This window comes from Littorina saxatilis, linkage group LG9 (assembly GCF_037325665.1).
Source record: "Littorina saxatilis isolate snail1 linkage group LG9, US_GU_Lsax_2.0, whole genome shotgun sequence".
NCBI lineage: Eukaryota > Metazoa > Mollusca > Gastropoda > Littorinimorpha > Littorinidae > Littorina > Littorina saxatilis.
The window spans coordinates 63,331,127-63,339,718 of NC_090253.1; the positions used below are offsets into that span (position 1 = coordinate 63,331,127).

Here is an 8,592-nt window from a genome sequence, read left to right on the forward strand (position 1 = left end):
CCCCTCTCCCCCCTTTCCCCTTCGCGATATAACCTTCGTGGTTGAAAACGATGTTAAACACCAAATAAAGAAAGAAAGAAAGTTTTTGACAGAATGTAGTCCTTGGTAACAAACATACAGGGTGAACCCCCCCAAAATGTGAATTTGAATAAACACGCTTAAACCAACCCCCCCAAAATGCCACTCTCTATTCTAAAATGCTAATAACTTCCACATGTATTCAGCAAGTTACTTATTTGGTATACATAAGCTTGATATGTGTTCAGACAGTTTCAAGTATGTGTAACAGGGAGACAACCCGGCACCCTCCACAGCAGGCTGTGCAGAGTTGTCTGCTGGCAAAGGGCGTGGGCAATTTTTATTGAGAATTTTGCCTATATTTTATTATTATTATGCTCATGTTGAGAATGTTGCCTCTAATTTCAAACAAGTTGTATTATTATATTCATAACACACTAAAGTCACAATAAATGACATATCACTGTAAAAGTCATTAATCGCTCTATCTAAAAACCACATACCACTTGTGAATTGTCTCCCTTTGGCTATAACCAGACGATTATTGCCCTTGGTTGCAAAAAAGGGCTTTTTTCCCACAACTTGTAATTTTTGACATGTGTCACTGCAGAGTGGCAGTCAACATGGGTCACCCTGTATAGTGGCAGTCAACATGGGTCACCCTGTATAGTGGCAGTCAACATGGGTCACCCTGTATAGTGGCTGTCAACATGGGTCACCCTGTATAGTGGAAGTCAACATGAGTCACCCTGTATAGTGGCAGTCAACATGGGTCACTCTGTATAGTGGCAGTCAACATGGGTCACACTGTATAGTGGCAGTCAACATGGGTCACCCTGTATAGTGGCAGTCAACATGGGTCACCCTGTATAATGGAAGTCAACATGGGTCACCCTGTATAGTGGCGGTCAACATGGGTCACCCTGTATAGTGGAAGTCAACATGGGTCACACTGTATAGTGGCAGTCAACATGAGTCACCCTGTATAGTGGCAGTCAACATGGGTCACACTGTATAGTGGCAGTCAACATGGGTCACCCTGTATAGTGGCTGTCAACATGGGTCACACTGTATAGTGGCAGTCAACATGGGTCACCTGTATAATGGAAGTCAACATGGGTCACACTGTATAGTGGCAGTCAACATGGGTCACACTGTATAGTGGCAGTCAACATGGGTCACCCTGTATAGTGGCTGTCAACATGGGTCACCCTGTATAGTGGCAGTCAACATGGGTCACCCTGTATAGTGGCAGTCAACATGGGTCACACTGTATAGTGGCAGTCAACATGGGTCACACTGTATAGTGGCAGTCAACATGGGTCACTCTGTATAGTGGCAGTCAACATGGGTCACTCTGTATAGTGGCAGTTAACATGGGTCACTCTGTATAGTGGCAGTCAACATGGGTCACACTGTATAGTGGCAGTCAACATGGGTCACAATAACAATAACAATAACAATAACAATAACAGCACTTTATTGTCCATTAAAATATTACATAAAAATGGAAATTTTTCTTCGGCACACCCTGTCTGCCTGTAAACGATTATAACAACAATTGTATAGGACGACACACATAAAACATAAAACATAAAAGGGATACAATCAAATATGATATTGCACTATGTAAATTTACCCTCTCATATCACAGGAGTTGGGTTTCACAGCCGAGTAATCACATTACAAATATTTCCCACACACCTTCACATGTACACATTGTTTGTTTTTTCCCAGCCGACCAGCCTCTACGTGATGCGAGAAGAATTTAAAATGGTGACTGCAGAAGGCAGGAATGACTTTTTAAACTGGTTTTTGCGTGCCAAAGGGACCTTATAACGTTTACCTGAAGGGAGAATTTCGAAACAGGGGTTGAGAGGATGGATCGGATCACGGACAATTTTGAGAGCTTTCCGCTTAATGGCAGCTTCGTAGAGACTGGTCAGCTGTCGTTGGGGTTGCCCAACAAGCTTGCTAGCCGTCGCAACAATGCGGTGGAGTTTAGCTTTGTTTTTAACATTTGTGGTACCATACCATGTCACAATGTTAAAAGTCAGTATGCTTTCAATCAAACTGCGATACACAAGTTCCATAACACTTTGATTGACATTAAAATATTTAAGCTTCCTGAGAAGAAAAAGTCGCTGCTGAGCTTTCTTATAAACAGCATGAACATGATCACTAAAAGTCAGCTTATTGTCAATTGAAACCCCAAGATATTTGAAGGTTTCCACAAGTTCAACTTCCTTGTCGCTTATTCTCACTTTTTGGGGACCACAATTATCACTCTTTCCTCCAAAAATCATTTCTTTTGTCACCCTGTATAATGGAAGTCAACATGGGTCACACTGTATAGTGGCAGTCAACATGGGTCACCCTGTATAGTGGCAGTCAACATGGGTCACCCTGTATAATGGAAGTCAACATGGGTCACCCTGTATAGTGGCGGTCAACATGGGTCACCCTGTATTGTGGAAGTCAACATGGGTCACACTGTATAGTGGCAGTCAACATGAGTCACCCTGTATAGTGGCAGTCAACATGGGTCACACTGTATAGTGGCAGTCAACATGGGTCACCCTGTATAGTGGCTGTCAACATGGGTCACACTGTATAGTGGCAGTCAACATGGGTCACCTGTATAATGGAAGTCAACATGGGTCACACTGTATAGTGGCAGTCAACATGGGTCACACTGTATAGTGTCAGTAAACATGGGTCACCCTGTATAGTGGCTGTCAACATGGGTCACCCTGTATAGTGGCAGTCAACATGGGTCACCCTGTATAGTGGCAGTCAACATGGGTCACACTGTATAGTGGCAGTCAACATGGGTCACACTGTATAGTGGCAGTCAACATGGGTCACACTGTATAATGGAAGTCAACATGGGTCACACTGTATAGTGGCAGTCAACATGGGTCACCCTGTATAGTGGCAGTCAACATGGGTCACCCTGTATAGTGGAAGTCAACATGGGTCACCCTGTATAGTGGCAGTCAACATGGGTCACCCTGTATAATGGAAGTCAACATGGGTCACACTGTATAGTGGCAGTCAACATGGGTCACCCTGTATAGTGGCAGTCAACATGGGTCACCCTGTATAATGGAAGTCAACATGGGTCACACTGTATAGTGGCAGTCAACATGGGTCACACTGTATAGTGGCAGTCAACATGGGTCACCCTGTATAGTGGCTGTCAACATGGGTCACCCTGTATAGTGGCAGTCAACATGGGTCACCCTGTATAGTGGCTGTCAACATGGGTCACCCTGTATAGTGGCAGTCAACATGGGTCACACTGTATAGTGGCTGTCAACATGGGTCACCCTGTATAGTGGCAACCAGCATGAGTCACCCTGTATAGTGGCTGTCAACATGGGTCACCCTGTATAGTGGTAGTCAACATGAGTCACCCTGTATAGTGGCTGTCAACATGGGTCACCCTGTATAGTGGCAGTCAACATGAGTCACCCTGTATAGTGGCTGTCAACATGGGTCACCCTGTATAGTGGCAGTCAACATGGGTGAACTTGTATAGTGGCAGTCAACATGGGTCACCCTGTATAGTGGCAGTCAGCAAGGGTCACCCCGTATAATGGCAGTCAACATGGGTCACCCTGTATAGTGGCAGTCTACATGGGTCACCCTGTAGTGGCAGTCAACATGAATCACCCCTGTATAGTGGCTGTCAACATGAGTCACCCTGTATAGTGGCAGTCAACATGAGTCACCCTGTATAGTGGATGTCAACATGGGTCACCCTGTATAGTGGCTCTCAACATGAGTCACCCTGTATAGTGGCAGTCAACATGGGTCACCGGCACGGTTGGCCTAGTGGTAAGGCGTCCGCCCCGTGATCGGGACGTCGTGGGTTCGAACCCCGGCCGGGTCATACCTAAGACTTTAAAATTGGCAATCTAGTGGCTGCTCCGCCTGGCGTCTGGCATTATGGGGTTAGTGCTAGGACTGGTTGGTCCGGTGTCAGAATAATGTGACTGGGTGAGACATGAAGCCTGTGCTGCGACTTCTGTCTTGTGTGTGGCGCACGTTAAATGTCAAAGCAGCACCGCCCTGATATGGCCCTTCGTGGTCGCCTGGGCGTTAAGCAAACAAACAAACAAAAGTCAACATGGGTCACCCTGTATAGTGGCTGTCAACAGGAGTCACCCTGTATAGTGGCTGTCAACATGAGTCACCCTGTATAGTGGCAGTCAACATGAGTCACCCTGTATAGTGGCTGTCAACAGGAGTCACCCTGTATAGTGGCTGTCAACATGAGTCAAGTCAGCGTAGGTCACCCTTTGTGTGCACCTTGTGTCACATAGTCACATAGTTATGTGGTGCTTAATTGGCTATGGCCAGTTCTCAATTGCAATGCAATGCACATTAGATGTAAAAATGTTTATGCAACATCTGCGTCTTTGTATCTATTTTGTGTGCAAGGCTTTTTTTGGTCTTATTGCTGTTTAACTGAAATATGTTATATGAATGTTGCACATGTGATTACTATAGCCAGATAACTATTGGTGGAGAATGTTTAGGATTGCCTTGTTTTGTATCAAATATTCTCAAGATGTTTTGCATCTTATTAAAATATACCCTGACAATAATAAGAGTGTGTGTATGTGTTTTTGTCTGTCTGTCTGTTTCTGTGTTTGTGGCAACAGTGACAAATCTGCCCAGAAAGGATTTGCACCAAACCGAAAAGAAACACTTCACTATTTACTTCACACAGACTGAAAGTAACAACATGCACTTGAAGTAGACACCCTTCAACCTACCATTTGGGTGAAGTTTGAACAGTTTGAACAGTTTTTATTCACAAAAAGCTCTTTTGAGCCACATAGTGAAAACAATTTACACTTAATGAACATGCAAAAGTACAAATGGAAAGATGGCATGAAGCGAAAACATGGTTATGATGTAAACGAAAAAGAGATTTTGGGAGGAAGAAACAAGTATAAACAGATCAAGAGCAATTTAAAAGATCAACATGCATTTGTGACATCGATCATACATATCAGTGTCAAAATGTTATAGAGAAAAATCAAAGTTGGAGTGAGTGACAAAAACAAATAAAACTAAAATACTGCACGGTAAGACTAGATTAAATAACAAAGAGATTCAAATTGTAAGACGCTGCACACCCCTCACACACACACCTTCCCTACAAATGAACACATCCAAGGGAAGCAATAGCTGAAAAGAAAATTTGTGTCACTGGTACTCTGCCTTGAGGAGTTGCTTCCCTTGTACCGTACTACGAGAGCTAAGACTTTGATGATAGATTCACTTCGTATTTAAAGATGTTGTTGATTTTGTATGCTGATGATACTGTGATTTTTGCAGATACTGAACACAGCCTTCAAAAAATGTTTGATAACCTAGAAGTATACTGCAATGATTGGAAACTGAAAGTGAACTGCTCTAAAACCAAAGTCATGATTTTCTGTGGAAAGAAAGCAAACTACCAGTTTCCCTTTAAGTTCCAAAACCAGAAACTTGATCATGTCTCATCGTTTAAGTACCTCGGCTTAACATTTAATTTTAATGGAAACTTCAAAGTAGGCATTAAACTTCTTAAAGATCAAGCCCGAAAAGCAATGATGTCCCTCCTTAGAAAGAGTAGACAACTGGATCTCCCAATCAAAACCCAGCTGGAACTTTTCCAAACACTAGTCACACCTATCTTGACCTATAGTTGTGAAGTATGGGGTTACACAGGAATAGAAATAATTGAAACTCTCCAACTTGAATTCTGCAAGTACTTACTACACCTGAAAAAGTCCACACCAAACTGCATGGTCTATGGGGAAACTGGACAGTATCCCTTGTATATCCATGTTTACTGTAGGATGGTTAAATTTTGGCATAAATTGATAACAGACCTTACTTGTAGTAAAAAATATTCGTGCCAGATGCTACGCACTCTCAATGAGTGTGCCAAATATGATGTGTACAAGAGTGAGTGGCTAAAAAAGATAGAATCTATTCTAAATGATTGTGGTTTATCATTTGTGTGGTTATTCCCTAATTCCGTGTCAACCAATTGGCTGGCAAATACTCTTGCGCAAAAGCTCAAAGACATCTATATACAAGACTGGACCAAGGCCTGTACTGAATGCAGTAAGGCTGATAATTATTCACTCTTCAAGATGAATTTTCATTATGAGAGCTATCTCGATAAACTACCTAATTGCTACAAAATCGCTCTAACAAAATTTAGAACGAGTAACCACAAGCTTCCAATTGAGAAAGGCAGATACACCAACCTCCCAAAGTATGAAAGAGTCTGCACAAAGTGCAACCTAAATAGAGTTGGAGACGAATTTCACTTTCTTTTGGAATGCCCTGCCTTAGCTGAAATCCGTGAGAAATTCATTCCCCCTCATTTTAGACAACATCCCAACTTTTTCAAGTATTCTAATCTCATGACCACCCCGAATCGAAAAAAGCTGCTAAACCTGGGTAAATTTGTGGCAGAGGGCTTTAAACTTTATAAGTAAGCTGCATAAGGAAAGACTTTAGCGGGTTTTTTTCCCCCACTGCATGGGATTAAAAATCAGTGTACAATGTGTAAATATATACTTTTTCTGTGAATGTGTGTGTGCGTGTGTACACGACTATACCTAAATGTGCCAACTGAAAATATGTGACATGCAATTGAAGATCTTGTCAGTCAATTTTTCCCCTGTAAAGAAAAAGAGCTAGCAAACATGACTTCCTACTGCATGTGCTTTACGCTCTCGCTGAACAACTGCATGCTACATTCTTTGGTTTCCAGTTTTATGTCACGTCACGCAAGAGGTTGCGACGCTGTGATGCATCAACACATGCAAATTGTTGCGAACAAAGCTCTCGTAGTACGGTACAAGGGAAGCAACTCCTCAAGGCAGAGTACCAGTGACACAAATTTTCTTTTCAGCTATTGCTTCCCTTGGATGTGTTCATTTGTAGGGAAGGTGTGTGTGTGTGAGGGGTGTGCAGCGTCTTACAATTTGAATCTCTTTGTTATTTAATCTAGTCTTACCGTGCAGTATTTTAGTTTTATTTGTTTTTGTCACTCACTCCAACTTTGATTTTTCTCTATAACATTTTGACACTGATATGTATGATCGATGTCACAAATGCATGTTGATCTTTTAAATTGCTCTTGATCTGTTTATACTTGTTTCTTCCTCCCAAAATCTCTTTTTCGTTTACATCATAACCATGTTTTCGCTTCATGCCATCTTTCCATTTGTACTTTTGCATGTTCATTAAGTGTAAATTGTTTTCACTATGTGGCTCAAAAGAGTTTTTTGTGAATAAAAACTGTTCAAACTGTTAAACTGTTTGTTCGCAACAATTTGCATGTGTTGATGCATCACAGCGTCGCAACCTCTTGCGTGACGTGACATAAAACTGGAAACCAAAGAATGTAGCATGCAGTTGTTCAGCGAGAGCGTAAAGCACATGCAGTAGGATGTCATGTTTGCTAGGTCTTTTTCTTTACAGGGGAAAAATTGTACGCAGTCAAATCAGTATACGGGAAGTAACCCAGTGTACATTCTGGGTCGAGCTACTTAGGTAGTTACTTCCTTTGGATATTTCGCTGCTGTCACCCTCAAGTGTTCTCAAACACTGGCCTTAGTTAACTAGTAACTTGACCTGCTACCACGTGCAATATCTTTATAGATCCGCCAATCATCCATGTTGAACAAAAATTAAAATAAACAAGACAGGTAAGTTGTTGAAACGTTTGTTATTTGACAAAACAATACGTTACGTTCACAGATATTTCGACCCAGCGGTCTTTTAAGTGCACAGACAAACAAAATTAATATTAATCAAACAGAAAAAAAATACTTAGCTAGCAAAAAGTGCAGCTGCTTGGGGAGGAGACACAAGCTGGGTGGAAATATCTGTGAACGTAACTTATTGTTTTGTCAAATAACAACCGTTCGACTGAACAACTTAGTTTTCTTGTTTTTTAATTCTGAATTTTGGAACGTTGGCAGTCTCTTTGTTTTTAGATGTTTTGTATGTTGAATAAGTTATCAGACATGCTTTTGGTGAGGTGATTAATCAAAGAAGTGATTGATTACTAAGTAATCCAAAACACCCCCTTGTTCGTTTGTTGGGCTCGTGTCTCACGTGGTAGTTTTGCCCGAAGGCCGAATTAAATGATGTTACACGAGTCCTGATGTGTTATTGTCAGTGAATACAGATGGCACTGTACTTGATTCTAATTTAAAAAAAAACCTGTGTTGTGCGGGATATGGACTTTTACGTGTGTTCAAAATGTGTACCTGTGACAGAATGATACACTGTTGTTGCGGTGTCTGACAGGGGCATGGTGACTACCATGTTGACGGTGAGAGTTAATTTGGCAATCTCAATATCCATGCATACAGATATATGCATCATTGCAAGAACGAATGTGAACTTAATATTAGCATTGCTTACAAACAAGGTAGAAGTTTACAGAGTGTTGGTTCCCGGATCAGGGTGAGATTAAAGCCATGTTATACCTTAATAAAAAGTTGGCCTTGTACATGGGACGTCGGGTCAATTATCATATCATAA

At 41.7% G+C, this 8,592-nt stretch overlaps 1 protein-coding gene across 4 annotated transcripts in view; it reads left to right on the forward strand.

Moving 5' to 3' along the window:
* The window catches only part of LOC138976746 (selection and upkeep of intraepithelial T-cells protein 5-like), a 15,075-nt gene extending 10,438 nt beyond the window's left edge, over positions 1–4,637 (forward strand). For all 4 annotated transcript variants that reach the window (XM_070349632.1, XM_070349633.1, XM_070349630.1 and 1 more), the window contains one exon: positions 1–4,637. This exon is cut by the window's left edge and continues 2,373 nt beyond it. The gene's annotated coding sequence lies outside the window, so the exon portion shown is untranslated.
* Positions 4,638–8,592: the final 3,955 nt, after the last annotated feature.